At 39.3% G+C, this 21,077-nt stretch overlaps 1 protein-coding gene across 1 annotated transcript in view; it reads left to right on the top strand.

Moving 5' to 3' along the window:
* Positions 1-21,077, top strand: part of LOC126188302 (uncharacterized) — a 270,067-nt gene that overhangs the window by 92,623 nt on the left and 156,367 nt on the right. The window lies entirely within an intron of this gene.

Here is a 21,077-nt window from a genome sequence, read left to right as displayed (position 1 = left end):
GATAGGCACAATAAAAAACTCACACACACAAAATTTCGAGCTTTCGCAACCCTCAGTTGCTTCGTCAGGAAAGAGGGAAGGAGAGGGAAAGATGAAAGGATGTGGGTTTTAAGGGAGATGGTAAGGAGTCATTCCAATCCCGGGAGCGGAAAGACTTACCTTAGGGGGACAAAAGGACAGGTATACACTCGCGCGCGCACACACACACACACACACACACACACACACACACACACACACACACACACACACATATCCATCCACACATATACAGACACAAGCATTAGGTTATGGTTTGGAAGTAAATTGCGTATTATTAAGTATATTTAGGCAGGATAAAATGTATGGTAGATTACGGAAAAAGGGAAGATGAATACAAAGTGAAACTACTTGTACAAACAAAAAGAGAAAGTAAGATGACAGAAAAGATTTCGAAATGCAACAGTGACAATAACAAACGTAATTGTTGGGTTCAAATTAACGATATAAATAAAATAGAAATTCCCATGTGGAATGTTTCTTTCTATTTTATTTATATCATTAGGTACATACATACATACATAAAACTACCACTATCTACAAAGAGAGAAATTTTAACTATTGGCGCTTCCTTGCACAAGTCATTTAGTTGGAACACTGGCTCACAAACTGTAGTCTAGTCTAGTATTTTTATTTTTTATGGGTATCAGCTCGAGTACAAGGGATATTTCTGTGCCTAAAATTTCGTCTTCCAATACTGGAGACATTATGAGAGGCAATAATGATTCTGAAAGCAGATATGATCTCAAAACAAACTCAGCAAGCTTGCTGGGACCTGAACTTGTAACTGCTTTTGGTGTCATTATAGCCTCTGATGGTGTCTCCAACAATGGAAGACAAAATGTTAAGCATATAAATGTGCTTTGAACCAGACATAATGCCCCTGAATCAAACATCACAAATGATTCAAATATTGGGCATGAAAGCCTGCATTGAATGTAGTTTACTAAGCCTGTAAAAAGGCAGAGATGTTTTTTTTTTCATTACCATGTAGAACAGAGTTTACTAGAACAAATTGTCATGAATACAGCACTTTATTTGCCTATGGCACTTTCATTCTCACTGAGAAAACTATCTTGTTCATGAACATGTTGAAACATCATCTGCTGCAACAATCTTTTTCTGCCATGGAGACTGATTGGGCAACTAATGAAGTTTGAAGGAACATTGCTATAGCTATTGAGAACACCAGAACTGCAAGAACGTTACATTAAGGATGAACTGTCAGCTTCCTGTGGTTTTAGCAATTTAAGTTAAAGTCACTTTAAAAAATAAAAGGGACCTCTTAGAAGAATTTCTCAAATGAACAATAACATGAGGGGAAGGTGAAAAGTAAAGGAATTTTTTGAAAGAAACTTTCTGTTGGGAAACCAACAATGCAATTAACACTATTTCTACATAATCTCCTTAAATCTGTGTGCATAATCTCCCTTAATCTGTGTTCACTCAGTCCGTCTCTTGACAAGCTTCCTAATCCCGTCCTGGAGGAAGCTTTGACACATTGCAATATCCCATCTTGCACTGGCTACCCAGCATTATCATCTGACAAAAAATTTAGATGATGCAATTGCTCCTTCATCGGACCAAAAAGTGAAAACCACTTACAGTTTGGTCAGGACTGTACAGTGGATGCTCTCCCCTAACAGCTCAAAACCAAGGTTTTGAATATACTAGATTGTTCTCCTAGCTGTATGACAGCATGCATTATACTCATGCAAAATCACACCTTTTGAAACCTTCCCTCTCCTCTTTGTTTTTGGGTTTCAGCTCTTGCATTAAATGTCACTATTCACTGTGTGTCCATTAATAGTGTAATGAATCAGCAGTGAATCTTCCATATCTCAAAACACTATCATTATCAACTCTCAGGCAGAAGCTTGGCTATTGGACTTTATTTGCTGTAGCTGAAGATTTTTGTTTCCACACCATGCTCTGGCACTTACTCTGTGGTTCATTGTGCTGGACCTACAACGAATCAGCAGTTACTATGCAACTGAGAATATCTTCTCCTTTATCTCCAAAATGTGTTTTTGATATTTTCAAGTGTTGCCAATTGTGTTTGTTTGTTAGCTGATATGATCGCCAGTGACCACAAACTTTGCAACAGTTCAGAGATTAACGAATGATATCAAATGCTGAACCCTGTCTAATGTTCAGCACATACATTATATCATCAGTTGTTGTGAGACAATCATCACAAATTATTTACTCTGCTTAATGGTAGGCTTTTGAATGATTCCACAGTCTGGCTGGATACCCAAAAACAGACTAAAATCGAACACGCTAAGAAAACCTGAGAGAGAGTCTACCTGTCATAGACAACCATCCACTTTCAAAGTGATTCTACATCTACATCCATACTCCGGAACCCATCATATGATGTGTGGCAGAGGGTACCCTGTACCACTACTGATCGTTTCCTTTACTGTTCCATTCGCAAATAGAATGAGGGAAAGGTAACTGTCTATATGCCTCCATGTGAGTACTAATTTCTTGTATCTTACCTTCATAATTTACGTGCAGTGTATGTTGGAGGAGGCAAATGAATCGTTGTGCAGTCATCTTCAAATGCCGGTTCTCTAAATTTTTTCAGTAGTGTTTCTCGAAAAGAATGTCGCCTTCCCTCCATGGATTCCCATTTGAGTTGCTGAACTATCTCTGTAACAGTTGCATGCTATTCGAACCTACCAGTAACAAATCTAGCAGCCCACCTCTGAATTGTTTTCCTTTAATCTGACTTCGTATGGATCTCAAACACTTCAGCAGTACTCAAGAATAGGTTGCACTAGCTTTCTATATACATTCTGTGTTACAGATTACCCACAGTTTCCTAAAATTCTCCCAATAAACAGCAGTACTCAAGAATAGGTTGCACTAGCTTTCTATACACAGTCTCCCTTACAGATCAGCCACAGTTTCCTAAAATTCTCCCAATGTAAAAAAGTCGACCGTTCACCTTCCCTACCACATTCCTCACATGCTCGTCCCCTTTCATACTGCTTTGCAGCATTATGCCCAGATATTTAAACAACTTGACAATGTCAAGCAGCACACTACTAACACTGTATCTGAACATTACTGGTTTGTTTTTCCTACTCATCCACATTAAATTACATTTTCCTACATTTGGAGTTAGCTGCTAGCTGCCACTTATCACACCAACTAGAAGTGTTGTGTAAGTCATCTTGTCCTCCTACAGTGCTGCTCACCATGTCCACCAGATTATTTATGTATATCGAAAACAATAGTGGTCCTATCACACTCCACTGAGGCCTCCTGACAATACCTGTGTCTCAAGGCGAACACTCGCCATGAAGGACAACATACTGAGTTCTATTACTTAAGAAGACTTCAAGCCACTCACATATCTGGGAATCTATTCCATATGCTCGCACCTTCGTTAACAGTCTGCAGTGGGGGATCGTGTCAAATGCTTTTCAGAAATCTAGAAAAATGTAATCTGCCTGTTGCCTTTCCTCAATAGTTCACTGTATATCATGTGAGAAAAAGGTCAGACGAGTTTAAAAAGAGCAATGCTTTCTAAAAGTGTAATGATTTGTGGACATAAGTTTCTCAGTCACAAGGAAATTTATTGTATTCAGACTGAGAATATGTTCAAGAATTCTTCAGAAAACTGATATTAAGGATACTGGCTTGTAATTTTATGGGCCTGTTCTTTTACCCATCTTATATATAGTAGTCACCTGCACTTTTTTACAGTCACTTGGGACTTTGTGCTGGATGAGAGATTTGCGATAATTACAAACTAAGCAAGGAGTCAATGCTGTAAAGTGTTCTTTGTAAAACTGATTTGGGATCGCCTCTGGTGACTTATTTGTTTCTCTGTGTCAGAGATTCTGGTGATTTGCTATTACAATTCTTCTATGTAATTGATTTCTTGAATGAGAAATTTAAAACTTCGGCTTTTGTTTTGATATCTTCAACTGCCACAGTAGGCTGGTCAACAAGTGACCAGATGAAGCCTTAGACCTATGTAGCAATTTTACATAGGGCCAGAATGAAAGGTTCTTGACCATACGTTTTGCAAAGGTCTGAAAGTGGTAATTATTGTAGGCTTGGCAAATATATCTTCGCCTGTCATTTGTGTGTTCTCTTTTGAACCAAGAGTGCAATGTGCTTTACTTCCTCAGCATTTTCTGAATTTCTTTGTTAAACCATGGTGCATCTTTTCCGTCTTTAACACACTCCAGGCACATAATTCTCTAGACCATGATTTATAATTTCCTCTACATCCATATTAGTGGAGCTAAGTGATGTAAATTCATTTTCTGTGTGAGATGCTAACAACCGCTTATCTGCTCAGTCTTCTTGACTTATTTATTAACATCTATAACCTTGGTCAGTATGGAGCACTAATCCCCATCTGTATACTGAAGCCGTTGATAAGGTCCAGCGTGTTTGTATGTACCAGGTTTAAGATATTTCCATTGCATGTTGGTTGTCAAACTAACTACTCAAAATAGTTTTCGTAAAATGCTTTCAAAAACACTTCGCAAGACTCTGTATTTACCCCCCGCAATGAGTCCATAGACGTCCCAGTCTATATTCTGTAGATTAAAGTTGCCTCCAACTAGTATTGTATGATCTGAGTATTTGTGCACTACAGACTGTAGACTTCCTTTGAATGAGTCTAGAACTGTCACAATAGAATCAGGTGGCCACTAAAAACGACCAACAATTAACTTGATTCCACCTAAATCAGTTGTATGCGATCAGATAACTTCACTGTCACACTCAGCTTCAACCTCAATAGAGAGAATATTTTTGTCAACTGCAGTGTACACTCCCCCTCCTATGGCATATAATTTGTCTTTGCAGTATACATTCCTTGAGTCGCTAAACGTCTTGGCGCTTTCAGCAAGCTTTCAGCAAGCTCTCGGTCCAAAGAATAATCTGAGCACTAGAAAATTCCTCGAGGGCAGTGTAATTTGGGAACACTGTTACTTTGGCAGTTTACTGATAAAATATTGACAGTCGAAGTGTCTTTACTCTGAATTCGGTCTAACTTCACTATCTGCATATCAGTTTGTGAGTGTGCTTCAGAATACTTCAAAATACTGCCTAGCTGAAAACAACTCCGTTTACAATCCACAAGTACTCTACTGCATGAATAGCTGCTTCCTTTGTGTAGTACAACCCTGACCAATCAAGGGAAGTCCTTTAAATCCCCACCTGGTAATGCAAGTCCATAAATCTGCAGCCAAGACTGTTTGATGAAGCCTGTGGTTGAAGCCCTCCACTTGGATCCAAACTAAAGGACAATACCGCGAATTGCAAGCTCTGCTCGCACCCTGTGTGTGAGGCTACGAAGCCTTCACTTCCTCCACCAGCCGCCAGTATGTGAACTGAGAATGGCCTCAGAAACCATACAACAGGCATCATCAGTGCTGATTGAGACACAACTTGCGGATGACTGCACGCTCAATAGCCGCAGGCAAGGCTACCTCCACATTTTGGATGAGGCCCCCTGGCAGACATATGAAGTGCACATTGGCGGTCTTTCCTGCCCTGAATGCTGTCATCCTAAGAGGCTCCATAGTGTGCCTAATATTGGAAATCTGATAACTAGCAAACTTTTGCCCATGTGTGCCTGCTTAGACCCTGCTGAAGAAACAGTTGCTTCTTCACTCACAGGTCAAATAGGTGAGGCCATACAACCAACCTCCACATTGGCCCTCCACCTCTAGTAACGCAAATACGTTGCCACCTGCCCCTCACCTTGCTCTGAGGCCAGATCAACCACATCAAGTACACTAGGAGATGCCTCGGCAGTAAAGCCCATGGGCAAAACAAGCAACACCTGCGATGTTCCATGTGAAACACCAGATTCTCCGCCACCACCACACCTCAAGACAGCGGCCTGAAGGTGGCTGACCATAGCCAAAAGTGCATTCACGTATTCGTGAATTGTGGCCAGCTCCTCCTGCATCCATACACAGCCTGCACACATCCTGCTCATTCTAGGAAGACTAACAGAAGCAGTAAACTATAAAAGCAGACAGAAACCTAGGTATTTGGATATGCAACTTGCTACCCTCGTGATGTGTCATCAAAGGGTGCTAATGAATGAACTGTGTAGGTGACTGTTCAGAAGAAATGAAAACTTCACTACTGACTGCCTGAATTTTCACTTTCAGTTAAAAATGCTAGAGTAAACCTCTTAACTCGGACTTCTTTTCCCAGCCGATTTATCCTCATAAATTTTTTGTTTACCTAGGCATTTAATACCATGCTGCAGTTGGCCTTGGGTTCTGTCAATAATCGCCACAGTTTTTGGTCATTATTGTATAACTTCTCCTTGCGATTGTAATCAACTATTGCTGCTGATTTTCAATTATTTTGGACATTTATTTCTATTTATCATAATTTTTCACAATTGTTGACTGTAATGATCTGAAGTTATTACTGTAGAAGTCAGAAGTGATATGTTGTGTGAACAGTGTACAGTTGTCCTGCTGCATTTTATGTATCAGTAGTAACCAGCTGGCAGTTTTATATTGCACACATGTTGGGTAGGAGGAGGGAAGACAATGACATGCCCTGCATGTCTCATATGTCCAATGGAGACTAACAGCTATGAACAGTGGCACAAACAAATGACAAAATTACAGTTCTATAATTATAGACGTAGAATAGAAGCCTCCGGGACTGGAGCAACTGAATTATATACTCTGCCAGGGTTTCAATTACCTCTCGTGCCCTGAAATGAGAAATGTCCTGCCCACTATCCTTCCCACCCTCTTACCGTGGTATTCCGCCGTCCACCGAACCTACACAATACACTCGTCCATCCTTACACAACCCTGCTCCCAATCCCTTACCTCATGGCTCATACCCCTGTAATAGACCTAGATGCAAGACCTGTCCCATACATCCTCCTACCACCACCTACTCCAGTCCGGTCACTAACATCACCTATCCCATCAAAGGCAGGGCTGCCTGTGAAACCAGTCAAGCGATTTACAAGCTAAGCTGCAACCACTGTGCTGCATTCTATGTAGGCATGACAGCCAACAAGCTGTCTGTCCACATGAACAGCCACTGACAAACTGTGGCCAAAAAACAAGTGGACCACCCTGTTGCTGAAAACGCTGCCAAACATGACATCCCTCATCTCAATGACTGCTTTACAGCCTGTGCCATATGGATCCTTCCCACCAACACCAGCTTTTCTGAATTGCGCAGGTGGGAACTTTCCCTGCAATACATCCTACGTTCCTGTAACCCTTCTGGCCTCAACCTTTGTTAGTCACTGTCCTCAGCCATCCAGCCCCCTCCCTGTTCCCATTCCAGCACTAAACAGCCGTCATTTCACCGCCACACCCAGTCTTTTAATTTCTTTTTATTTCTCTCGTTTCCGTTACTTACCCCCTCCCCCCTCCACACATTCTCTCCTGCCATCTGTCTAAACTCCAACCCTTCACTGTCTGCCACTCCCACCATACTATCTCTCCCCCTCCCCGCCCCAGCCTCCTCCTTACCCCCACCCAGTCACCACTCCCATCATGCACTGGTGCTGCTGCTTGCAGTGTAGTTTCAGCTCTCTGAGACTACAGACGTGTGCAAGTTGTGTGTGTGTGTGTGTGTGTGTGTGTGTGTGTGTGTGTGTCTACTGCTGACAAAGGCCTTAGTGGCCGAAAGATTTAATTGTGTGAATCTTTTTGTTGTGCTTATCACGACTCAGCGTCTCCACTATATGGTGAGTAGCGACTTTCCTTCTCTGGTATTGTCACATATAGAAAGAGGTAAATATATATAAATGATTAGTGAAATACATTAGTGGTGCACCATGAACTGTTGTTCCACTTGTGATTCCTTGGAACTTGAATTGCCATATGATGTCAACTTATTATGCGTCCTTGCAATGGCATTAGGGCAACATTTCCTTATGCATTGTGGGTAACCCTTAGCACCAGTGGAATGCAAACAGTTGCACTGCAGCTCATTGGAAGGACAATAGATGAAATGTTGTTAGATGGCACGTGTGGCCACAACAAAAAAGCATTACCATGGAATTGATCACAGTACATTAACAGGAAGTTATTAGACTGACTGTTTCATACTGCTCTAAATACTAGCCTATTTTGTGCAAGTCTGTATAAATCTGGATAACTACTCCACTTTACATCTCTTTGAAGCTACTACTATATTCAAATCCACATGCGTGCAGTCAAACACTCTTATTTCTTTAATTATCAAATGGTTCCCGCATGCCTCAGAATGCATCTTGTTGGCCTATCCTTTTTTAGTCTATTTGTGCTATAAAGCTCATTTCTCAGTTAACTTGATTCATTAACTCTTCATTAGTTCCCTCAATCTATCCATCTAATCATCAGCATGTGGCTGTAATGAGACATACTTCTTGCCTGGAGAGTTCATGATTAACTTGTGGATAATGTCTGGGATATACCTTTCATATCTGTTCTCAAATTTGTATTAGATGTTTAACATATATCTCTTTTTCAGGGAATATTTTCCTGCTTTTAGGACTCAATATTTTATGTTCTCTTTACTTCAGGTGCATTAGTTATTTTGCTGCCCATAATTATTTTTTGTTTGCTTGGAGGTAACTATGTGCAGTCCTGGTACACGGTACTGTAGCATTCCACTGAAAGAACCAAAACAAAATGATGTAGCTCATTGTTAAAATGAATGTTCTGCAGGCATTTTTATACATTTTAGCCCTTAACCCGAAACATCTCTGAAATGTGCATAACTAGAAACGTGGTCTCTCAGACCACCAAATATTTTATATCGCAGAACTCCACATAAGTTGATAGAAATCAAGTAAATAGTTAATTCATGTTATGAGTAAATTTAATATGGATAAATATTCCTAAATATAAATAAAATATTGCAGAAAATGTAAAAAAAGATAATAATCAACTTAACTGAAATATAAAATCGCATCTCTTTTGCATAATCGACACTCATCTTTCTGCTGCATTCCAGGCAAAATGCAGGGCACTTCATACACGTTTTCCTTTTGTCCATTCTATCACTTGGTATACATCCACTTGATTGCTGAGTGTCTCCCAGACCTCTGTGGATCATTTCCTCGAAATTTCTGGCTAAAATTTGAATTTCCAGGCGTCTTCTTAGATGTGGCTCTATCAGCTCCATAGCCAGACTTTTGGTGAATTTGAAAGAAGTTAGCGTGGGGTTTCCTCTATAACACCAAACTGTTCACGTAACTGATGTTTACAAGTGTGTAAAAGACTGCCATTGGCCAGTGCCTTGTACATCTGTTTGACAAATAATTGGCACATTTCATGCCGAGCAAATCTACTCCAGATTTTGTTGCATTGTAGTAACAAATAATTTCTGGCTTATTTTTAATGGTATCATTTTCAGTGGAATGATGCATTGAAGGCACAAGAATTACGGCCTTGTTTCTTTTGGGAACAGATGAAACCAGTGTTGTATTCTCAGAGAATCCATATAACGCTGACCCAACTGGCCTACTTTTATCAGCCAAAAACACTTGTTGAATTTCGCATTTGTTCTTTCTGACTGTTCCTACATATATTAGCCCTCTCTTTCTCAGCTCACGAATGAGTTCAATAGATGTAAGCCAGTTGTCAGTGGTAATATTTCTGTTACTTCCTTCTATTGGTTTGCACAGATGTAAAACAGCCGGAGTTGGTTTGGCAAGCTTTTTCTCTTCTTCTGTCAGGCCACATCCATTACTGTCTTGTAGGTATTGAAGTGGTAAGCGCTTCCAGAGGTTGCTAGGCATATAATTTTTATGCCGTATTTAGCTGGTTTGCTAGGCATATAAACACGGAAAGGACATTTTCCCCTGAATGGTACTAATATTTCGTCCACTGTAATGTTGCCTTCTACACAGTATAATTGCTGAGAATTGAAAATGAATTTCTCAAAAATGTTTGATATTGCAGCTGCGCGACCTGACTTATTTCTTTTGTCTCTGGTAGTCGCATCGTCAAGTCTCATGCTGTTTAGAAGTATTTCAAAGCGCTTTGACAACATTGTCACCACAAATATAGGATGACTGGTCAGATCCTTTTCGAAAAGAGACAACATATCTTCATGAGGCGATTTGAATATTGATGTGATCATTAGAAGGCCTATGAAAGCTTTGATTTGAACATTGTCAGTATCTCTGTAATTGGATAGATTAGTTGTTTCCTGCAACGTTGCCCTTATTGTATTCAGTTTCATGTTTGTATCTAAAACTATTTACTTATCATGTCATCATCAAATAAACTCTCCCACATTTGAGATAGTAGGACTTTGTCTCAAACTTCGACTTTTGCCTGTTAGACCAGGCATTCCTCCTCTCAGAATGCTGTGCTCTGGTGTTCTTTTTGTTCAAACAGGCTCAAAACATTCCCATTGGAAATTGTTTTTGTGTTGTTGTTGTGGTCTTCAGTCCTGAGACTGGTTTGATGCAGCTCTCCATGCTACTCTATCCTGTGCAAGCTTCTTCATCTCCCAGTATCTACTGCAAACTACATCCTTCTGAATCTGCTTAGTGTATTCATCTCTTGGTCTCCCTCTACGATTTTTACCCTCCACACTGCCCTCCAATGCTAAATTTGTGATCCCTTGATGCCTCAAAACATGTCCTACCAACCGATCCCTTCTTCTAGTCAAGTTGTGCCACAAACTTCTCTTCTCCCCAATCCTATTCAATACCTCCTCATTAGTTACGTGATCTACCCACCTTATCTTCAGCATTCGTCTGTAGCACCACATTTCAAAAGCTCCTATTCTCTTCTTGTCCAAACTAGTTATCGTCCATGTTTCACTTCCATACATGGCTACACTCCATACAAATACTTTCAGAAACGACTTCCTGACACTTAAATCTATACTCGATGTTAACAAATTCCTCTTCTTGAGAAACGCTTTCCTTGCCATTGCCAGTCTACATTTTATATCTCTACTTCGACCATCATCGGTTATTTTACTCCCTAAATAGCAAAACTCCTTTACTACTTTAAGTGTCTCATTTCCTAATCTAATTCCCTCAGCATCACCCGACTTAATTTGACTACATTCCATTATCCTCGTTTTACTTTTGTTGATGTTCATCTTATATCCTCCTTTCAAGACACTGTCCATTCCGTTCAACTGCTCTTCCAAGCCCTATGCTGTCTCTGACAGAATTACAATGTCATCGGCGAACCTCAAAGTTTTTACTTCTTCTCCATGAATTTTAATACCTACTCCGAATTTTTCTTTTGTTTCCTTTACTGCTTGCTCAATATACAGATTGAATAACATCGGGGAGAGGCTACAACCCTGTCTTACTCCTTTCCCAACCACTGCTTCCCTTTCATGTCCCTCGACTCTTATAACTGCCATCTGGTTTCTGTACAAACTGTAAATAGCCTTTCGCTCCCTGTATTTTACCCCTGCCACCTTCAGAATTTGAAAGAGAGTATTCCAGTTAACATTGTCAAAAGCTTTCTCTAAGTCTACAAATGCTAGAAACGTAGGTTTGCCTTTTCTTAATCTTTCTTCTAAGATAAGTCGTAAGGTCAGTATTGCCTCACGTGTTCCAATATTTCTACGAATGCAAACTGATCTTCCCCGAGGTCGGCTTCTACAAGTTTTTCCATTCGTCTGTAAAGAATTCGCGTTAGGATTTTGCAGCTGTGACTTATTAAACTGATAGTTCGGTAATTTTCACATCTGTCAACACCTGCTTTCTTTGGGATTGGAATTATTATATTCTTCTTGAAGTCTGAGGGTATTTCGCCTGTCTCATACCTCGTGCTCACCAGATGGTAGAGTTTTGTCATGACTGGCTCTCCTGAGGCCATCAGTAGTTCAAATGGAATGTTGTCTACTCCGGGGGCCTTGTTTCGACTCAGGTCTTTCAGTGCTCTGTCAAACTCTTCACGCAGTATCTTATCTCCCATTTCGTCTTCATCTACATCCTCTTCCATTTCCATAATACTGTCCTCAAGTACATCGCCCTTGTATAAACCCTCTATATACTCCTTCCACCTTTCTGCCTTCCCTTCTTTGCTTGTTGTTTTTACCATAAAAATACTATGTTTGCTGTGAGGTATTATCTGTAGTATAGATCGCTCCAGGCTCTTCTTCCAATAAAACATTTTCTTCACTAGTATCACTCTTTGTTTCATGCTGACTATCACCTATCACAAAATCTGGATCATCATCAGAATCGTCAAATGTGTCATCATCAATCCCATTTTCCTCTTCATCTAAAGCACGTAACTGCGCTTGCACCCAAGCTTCCAAATCTGGATTAGTTGCAGATGTGTTACTCTTCTTAGAAAGTCAATCCGTGTTATACCTGAAATATAACATAAATTCACGCATAGAAGAAGACATTATAAAATAACAGCCAATGAAAGCAGAATATGTTGGAATTAGAAACATGCGGTCTATCGGCCCTACCAAATTCTTGTACGTAATACGAAACATGCGGTATCTCAGGCATGCAACTTCACGCACTACTCTAAACAATACCCTGTATGTCTTCACTGGCAAAATAAAACTGATTGTTGACTGCTGCTTTACATGCGGCAAGTATTGTGGCGAAGGTACTGGGAAAGTGAAGCCACGCTTTTTTGCAGTGCTGCCACGCTCGACATTTAAAATAAACTAGGGGTGTGAGAGACCCATGTTTCGGGTTGAGGGTTAAGGGAAACAACACTGCAGCAATGTGTACCGAGTTGTTGGAAGTGTTTGGCAACAATGCACCATCATATGAAACAGTGGTTAGGTGGTGAAGACGCTTCCATTGTAGTAAAACAACTTTGAATGTTGAAGGACGAAATGGCAGACAATCTCTTTGTGAAGAACTGAGAATTTCGAGAGAAGTAGAGACCCAGGTGGTCAAAGACTAGTGTATCTAAATTCAGGCAAAAGTGGAAAAAGTTTAACTCTGTCATGGATTAGTTTTTGACATCTTGCATCTTACCAAGGTTCCAGAATGGATTTTCACTGTGCAGTTGAATATGTGTTGACTTGAGTTTGAGTCCTGGCTTGGCACACAGTCTTAACCTGTGAGGAAGTTTTTAGTAGCAGCATTGTTGCCTACAGTGTTTTGCAACAGGTTACACCACTTCTCAAAGCCCACAAATCTGAGGCAGTGGCAAAAGTGTTGCAGCTCACCAGGCCAATTCAATGACTTCTAGCCTCCTAGTCACCACCAAACAATGCTGGGTGTACTACTATGACCCCAAGACAATGGAGGAAAGAAAGCAATGGAAATATATGGGTTCACAACTGCTGAAAAAGATGACGACCCAACATTCAGTGGACAAGTTCATGCTGGGTATTTTTTGGGACTGTCATGATGTGGTGCTAAGATATTCTGCTCATAAGGGCCAAACTGTCATAGCAGCATGTTACCAAAATCACCTTATGAGGTTATGTGAAGTTGTTAAGACAGAGTATCATGGGGATCTGTGTAAGGGGGTGTTTTTGCTTCACAGCAACACCACATGTGATTCTGCACAGGATACAGTGACACATGCTCTTCCTTGAGATATCAAATTTTGCCTCACGTTCGTATTCTCCTGACATAGCATTCAGTGACTGCTTCCTCCTTCCTCAGATGGAGAAACGATTGCATAGTAGGCATTTTCAAAATGAAAATGAGACGATTTTAGAGTTGGAACAGTTTCTGAACAGCCAACCAAGGTCTTCGCCAAGTAATTGTTGGGATTTATATCACACAGAAGGGGTTGAATATGAAGAGAAAGTAACTAACACATCACCAAGTTCCATGGCCACAGTTTCATTTTTTGAGCTGATAACTAAAGCTTTATGTAAATTGAAGGTGGATGGGGGGGAAAGGGAAGGAACTATTAATGTCAGCTGCAGTGGGACTTTATGCAGAATCATCAGCAAAAAGTGTGCCGAACTGGTATTAGAACCTGATATCTTTTGCTTGCTAGGCAGTTGTGTGTTGGATTTTCCTGCTGCTGACTGCTCTTTGCAACATGGTGTCTTGGAAGAATCTTGTAAATAACCAAACTTCTTTTTCATAACAATTTTTTTTTTCATATTAAGTAGAATATTATGTCAAGGCACCTCTTTAACTGTGCCACTTAACACAAATTTGAATTTAATTTGCATATTGCTCAACCTTAGAGCCAGTGATTGTCAGTCATGTCTTCCTCTGCTTCAGACATGGTAACAATAAAATTAAACAAGGACCTCATCCTCTTATTTGTAAAACATATATACATATGGGTTTTTTAAATCATTTTTGAAAATCAAGTAGTGATATACTTCCGAAGCCTTGCCATGGCTTTCTGGGCCATTGGGAGCAGACATCCATCTCTAATTCTTCTTTTAAATTTAATTCTGTGGTGACAAGTACAGCCATTATATCATCATGCTGACAATTAGATGAAACGGTAACATTGCTGTGACAACTAATAGGTGACAATAATAGTTGCGACCCTGTGCATTTGAAACTACAATTGTCTCAAAGGCCATTCAGTTTTGGATTGCAGAAAATTCTGTAACATGTGATATGAGTGAGTGTCTTTACCTATGCCCCTTTTTTTCCAGATAAATAAAGAAATCACATGCTGAACTTCCCTATTGTGTACCAGCCAATAACAGTGTGTGTGTGTGGTTGATGTTCACCCTTTCATTGCTCACTGGTGTGTTGAGTTGTTTAGTCTAGAAGCTTTTCTCGCACCTCTGAAGTGTTAACATGACTGTGGGATGAATTCCCTTTCACTGTTCATGCTGTGGTTGTGAAATATTGTACATGATCCTCACTCAAAAAGCTGTTGAGTCCTGTAACTTGATAATGTTTCAGCTGAGAGACCTCTCATTAATGAACACGTAAAGGACCAATGAAGTCTTTGTTGCAAAAGAATGCAGGCTCAAACAATATACCATTAATAATGGCCACCACTTGGAAAACACTGTCTTTAAAAATTGATTAAAGAAATATACAGGGTGTTACGAAAAGGTACAGCCAAACTTTCAGGAAACATTCCTCACACACAAAAAAAGAAAATATGTTATGTGGACATGTGTCCGGAAATGCTTACTTTCCATGTTAAAGCTCATTTTATTACTTCTCTTCAAATCACATTTATCATGGAATGGAAACACACAGCAACAGAACGTACCAGCGTGACTTCAAACACTTTGTTACAGGAAATGTTCAAAATGTCCTCCGTTAGCGAGGATACATGCTTCCACCCTCCATCACATGGAATCCCTGATGCGCTGATGCAGCCTTGGAGAATGGCGTATTGTATCACAGCCGTCCACAATACGAGCACGAAGAGTCTCTACATTTGGTACCGGGGTTGCGTAGACAAGAGCTTTCAAATGCCCCCATAAATGAAAGTCAAGAGGGTTGAGGTCAGGAGAGCGTGGAGGCCATGGAATTGGTCTGCCTCTACCAATTCATTGGTCACCGAATCTATTGTTGAGAAGCGTATGAACACTTCGACTGAAATGTGCATGAGCTCCATCGCGCATGAACCACATGTTGTGTCGTACTTGTAAAGGTACATGTTCTAGCAGCACAGGTAGAGTATCCCATATGAAATCATGATAACGTGCTCCATTGAGCGTAGGTGGACGAAACTAAAATGAGCTCTAACATGGAAATTAAGCGTTTCCGGACACATGTCCACTTAACATCTTTTGTTTTTTTTTGTGTGTGAGGAATGTTTCCTGAAAGTTTGGCCGTACCTTTTTGTAACACCCTGTATAGTTTCCCTGTTGCTTTCTATAAATAAAAAAATTTTTTGGTTAATTGCATGATTTTTAATTCTCCCTTTAAAATATTGTGGGTGAGATCCCTACAAATTGGTCCAATGATTTCAACTGCACACTGTGTTTTGTTAAAGTACTGCATTATTTCAGGCTCATCCCAAATCATTAAGGAATGAACGTCTCATGTACTTATATGGATACACACACAATTTAGTTGGTTTTTAATCTTTGATTTTGCCCTTTTGAAGCTTCATTTACAGTCAGTCATCAAAAAATACAGGTGAAGCAGACCCAGGCAGGAATGACAACTGTTACAATGCTAAAACCCTGTTTGAAGAAAGTAGCACCAACTCTGTGGTGGCCGCCATTTTTGGGTCGAGTGGCTGGCACGTTTGCCTTACAGCACCGAAGGCCCACTTCGTTGTAATGAGTTTATAATCGCTTTTTGATAGAAGTGAAAGTACAGGTGATATTAAAATATCCACAACAATACAGTTTTTCGTGATTAAATGGCAATGTGAAGGAATTTGTAATCTTTTTGCTAGAGCAAATTCTTAAACACTGTTTTTAATTTCAATGTAAGTAGGAATAAAATCATAATAAATTTTGGTACAACCCTGTTATGGTTTTTGAAAAGTGTATATATTCATGTTGTAATGAATATATGAAAACTTCTGTCTACAGTGGAGTAACAGGGTGATATATTGTGATCCAACTTCTTTTGTGCTATGACAGTGTCAGTGTCTAATACGTTTTTGAAACAAAGTTGTTTTTCATTCACACAACAAATGTTTACTGCCACTTTCAGCACAATGAAAACTACTTCTGATGTATACAATATGGTCAGTTAATATACAGATGTCTTCACAGTTTGATCCTCTTGCACAAAGTTGTCCCTCACATTCCTAACAAATGATATATCTCATTTTAATTTGTTGTATAGTTCTCCAGCCAGATAACAGACACATTATCCCTCCTCAGGCAATTGTTGTTGTTGTTGTTTTTACACACACACACACACACACACACACACACACACATATAGAGAGAGAGAGAGAGAGAGAGAGAGAGAGAGAGAGAGAGATATACAGTGACATATTCATATCATAAGGATTTTGTCTTTACTTATCAGAGACAGTCACATTTGCTTTCAGACCAATATCATCACATCTCTTGGTTTGATCGCAAGAGAACGACGTGAGAGCCACAGATGAAGTAGACTATCCTGTGAAATGATATGCAACAACTTGCTTTCATCAGGTGCTTAGTCTACCAATCATGAACACCAGCACATGGAAAGCATGGGGTTCATATGAACCATTAACTCCAAGAAGTGTTGACTGCCCAATGACAACTTTTGCTGAAACATCATTTTGTAACACTGGTGTTTTGTTATAACTTCTAGCATATGAGCTGCATGTTTTTCATGAGGCTTCAGTGTGTGCACCTTAAATTTCTGTGCAGTGCATATCATCAAAAATAGCTGATGTAAAAAAGCAGTAATTTCAGATTTCCTTGCTGCATGCACTCACTTGACAGTGGTTGTCCCAGTTCTCTCACTGTGTTGTAGCCACTGCTTCCAAAGGCTAAACTCTTATTGTTTCTGATGATCATTTAATTCTCCTCATTATTTCCTTATCCAGTACTGTTCACTGATCTTCATTCAGAAAATGCTTCGTGGAGGCAAACATACTTTCATTTTGCTCAATTGAATTGTGCAGTTTAATTTGTGATGATTGAAGTTTCCACTGTAAAATTTCAATTTCCAATTTTAAAGTGCTTTCAGCAGATCCTTGCAAGTTTATTCCATTGCTCTCTGATGAACCATCTAAGTCAAGTGAATCATCTATTTCATTTACTGAAAATATGAGAAAAAATCATTTTTTTTGTTCTACAGTGTTACATTTGACTTTCTTAAAACTGGAGGAAGTGAGAAAAGAGTTCGCTTTCTTGTTGCGTACATTTAAATATTACCTGGCTCAACACCCTTATTTAAAGTGCCCACTAAATAATCTTGTATATTCGCACTTCCTTTTCTCTTTTAAGGACCAGTGACTGAAAATTGATGGTAAATCATTTGGTTTTAGCTTCCGAACACCAGCCTTATGATTAATTTTCAAAATGATTGGTTATAAAGTGAGGATGAGAAAAGGTAAAAATTAAAGTTTAATGTATGGTACAGTTGAAACTTTCTGTAGTGTACATTAGAGAAGTCAGCTCAGGGGAAGAAAGTGATATAATTCTTCGATAAGATACAATATAACCTCGTTGTTGTGAACTTGCCTAAGAGTAAATTATGGTTAACATGAAAAAAATATTGGCCACGGTATGAATACATTAGTTCTTGTGGGAAGCTTTATCAGTTAACACGAATCGTAATTAAATTCCATTTAACATAAACTTCTGATGATACAGTATTTTTTTAAGAATTCAGAAATGAGTCCAAGAAATATAACTAAAAAAGAAACTACCCACTATTGATTCTACGAAGGTAACTATTCATTGTTAATTCATTTCCAAAGTAGGTGGGCAGTGGAGTAGTTTGGCAGCTGCCGGTATCACCTCAACAATCAGTGTGTATGGTATACTTAAATAAATTCAATAATGTGTGCATTGACATTTAGAAATGTATTTGATGCCAGTCATAGCCAAATAGAGTTAGAGTACTTAATAAAAATCGACAAATGGTAGCATGCAAAACATGACAAAGAGGAAACAGATAGCTCTAAATGTAGAGGCAAAGCTTACAATTCTAGGTGAAGTGGACCGTGGTACAAAGAAAATAGCAATTGCAGATCAGTTTGGAATTTCCAAATAGGCTCTGGAAACAAATCCAAATGACTAGAACTAAGCGTGAAGACATGAAGATGTTACTGGTTGAATGGGTCAATCATATACATGCATCAAACATACCTTTAAATGGCCCTTTGATTCAATCAAAAATAAATTAGATTGCCAAAAATATAGGCATCAAAGACTTCAGTTGTTCTGCTGGTTGGCTATATCGGTTCCAAAACAGACATTCAGTTTCATCTGTACAAATTTGTGATGAAGCAAATAAAGTTTATGAAGAAAGTTCGAACAGTTGGTTGCATGAATTTGAACAAGTGAGGGGAAAGCTTGCCTTATGTTACATGTCCATTATAATTGAAAATATTTTTCCAAACTGTGCATTGGGTATAAAAGGTAATAAGTGTCACAGTGGAGCAAAGAGCAGTGTGTAACTCTTGCCCTTGTTTGTAATGCGGATGACAGTGAGAAGTTTTTTCCTTGGTTATCAGTAAGTCCGAGAAGCCTCGTTTTAAAAACATATATGTGGACACTTAACCTTGCATCTACTCTCACTATAAAAAACTTGGATTGACAGCACATCATTTCGCAAGTGGCTTCTTCGTTTCAACAGTTGAATGGTTGCCCAAGATAGACATGTTCTTCTTATAGTGGACAGATGTAATGCCCATAATGTACAGGATCTGAAACTAACCATCGTAAGGATGTAGTTTTTTGTCAAATGTGACAAGCCACCTTCAGGCATCATTTTTCTCATTAAGAGAGCTTGTCACAAGCAACTTATAAGAGCTATAATTCGTGTTGCAGAAAACAATACTGCAACCCCAAATTGAAATCTGCTTGGTGCAGTAAAAACGATCACAGCAGCCTGAAAGTCTGCGTCGCCATATGAGATACAGAAGTGCTTTAACAGAGCCTGGAGACATAGCAACACTGATTATGTCCATGAGCTAGACAGTGCCACTTCACCTGATGAATGGACAGTTCTGCAAGACATTGCAAACCCTGGGATTAGTTTTGAGGAATTCATTAGTGCAGTCGACAGTGTTGCTGTATGTGCTTCTGTGGAACCTGAGGTGACAAAAGCTATGATCAAAGTGCAAGAAGGGTCATCAGAAGAAATGTGGCGCAAGAAGGGTCATCAAAAGAAAGTGAGGAGGAGGAAGCTGTAGATATCATTCTATCTGCCCATCAGGAGATGTTTACAGAGAGGACAGTTTAGAATGATTTGCTTCAACATCTGCTGTCACTGCTGTGTTTATGGACACTATAGTTACAATTGGTTGTGAAATTACATGATACTTTCATTCCTTTGAATGTCAGCAAACTATACTTGAACTTAAGAAAATAGTGCAAGTTGTAAGTATTTGTACTTAACATGAATTTTTAACATAAACTCTTGATTTTTCTGTCCCTTCGGATTCATGTTAACAAGGTTATACTGTACAGCAATTTTACATGGGTGTGGTTTCTTACCACACAAAGTGTAGCTGATTCATAATGGAAACGGTCCTTTCTCCATATGGTGTGCAACCACACACTGTGACATTCCACATTTATTTCCTCTTGTGGGATCTTGAATAGCTTGTATAAAAAAAGCGGATAGGATTGGATGAGGTCTCACGTGCTCACACACACACGCGCGCACACACACACACACACACACACACACACACACACACACACACACACACACTCTGCAGATCATCAAATATGAAACCCATGTAACCTGCGCCCTACACTGTAACTACACTGACACAATTGATGCTTATTAGCACTAATTGTTGGTAAAGTAAAATGATTTTATAAGTGCACTATTGGGTGAAATGATAGAATTTTACAGTTTTTTGATGATTATATAAAAGAAAGCATAAAAAATGTTATATTAAACATGATTAGATGCAAATTAACTAAAATTTTCCCCAGGCACAGAAATATGAGCTTGGTGCACCACAGGAATTTAAAAACAAAATTGCTGTATCTAGTCTTCAGATCCATGCCACAAAAACAAATTACTAAGTTCTTTAGTTAATAAAAAAATGATGTTGTATTACACGAAAGATTTATATAGTTAAGGAAACAGTACGTTTCTACAATACACATACTTGATTCGATTAGCTCAAAAATGGCAGCTGAGTACCACATGAGATTCAACTGCCCAACAGCAGGATGCAGTGTCGGCTATCTACAGGTAAAAGGTTGTTGCTGCTTCCTATATATACAGGGCTTTAAGCACTGCTGATTTGCAATGACAGCTATGGTTTGCACATGTAATTTATGTGATGTTTATGAGGTCTGGCATCATCGGTAATCAAACAGCTGTTTCCTGCTTGACTTGTTTATTTAGTATTGGTCTGCTGTCATAAATACCTGAAAAACTTGGTGTAATTATATTCAAAGTTTCCAGTGACAAGATAGCGGGAAGCAGTGGGCACACTAACCATTGGGGCATGTGTCACTTTAGATGCACAGAATGAACCTAAACAAATTTGTCTTCATTCCTAAATTTGTTTCTAGCAATATGT

Source organism: Schistocerca cancellata, chromosome 1, assembly GCF_023864275.1.
Source record: "Schistocerca cancellata isolate TAMUIC-IGC-003103 chromosome 1, iqSchCanc2.1, whole genome shotgun sequence".
Classification (NCBI taxonomy): domain Eukaryota; kingdom Metazoa; phylum Arthropoda; class Insecta; order Orthoptera; family Acrididae; genus Schistocerca; species Schistocerca cancellata.
This window is presented reverse-complemented; position numbering and strand designations above follow the sequence as displayed.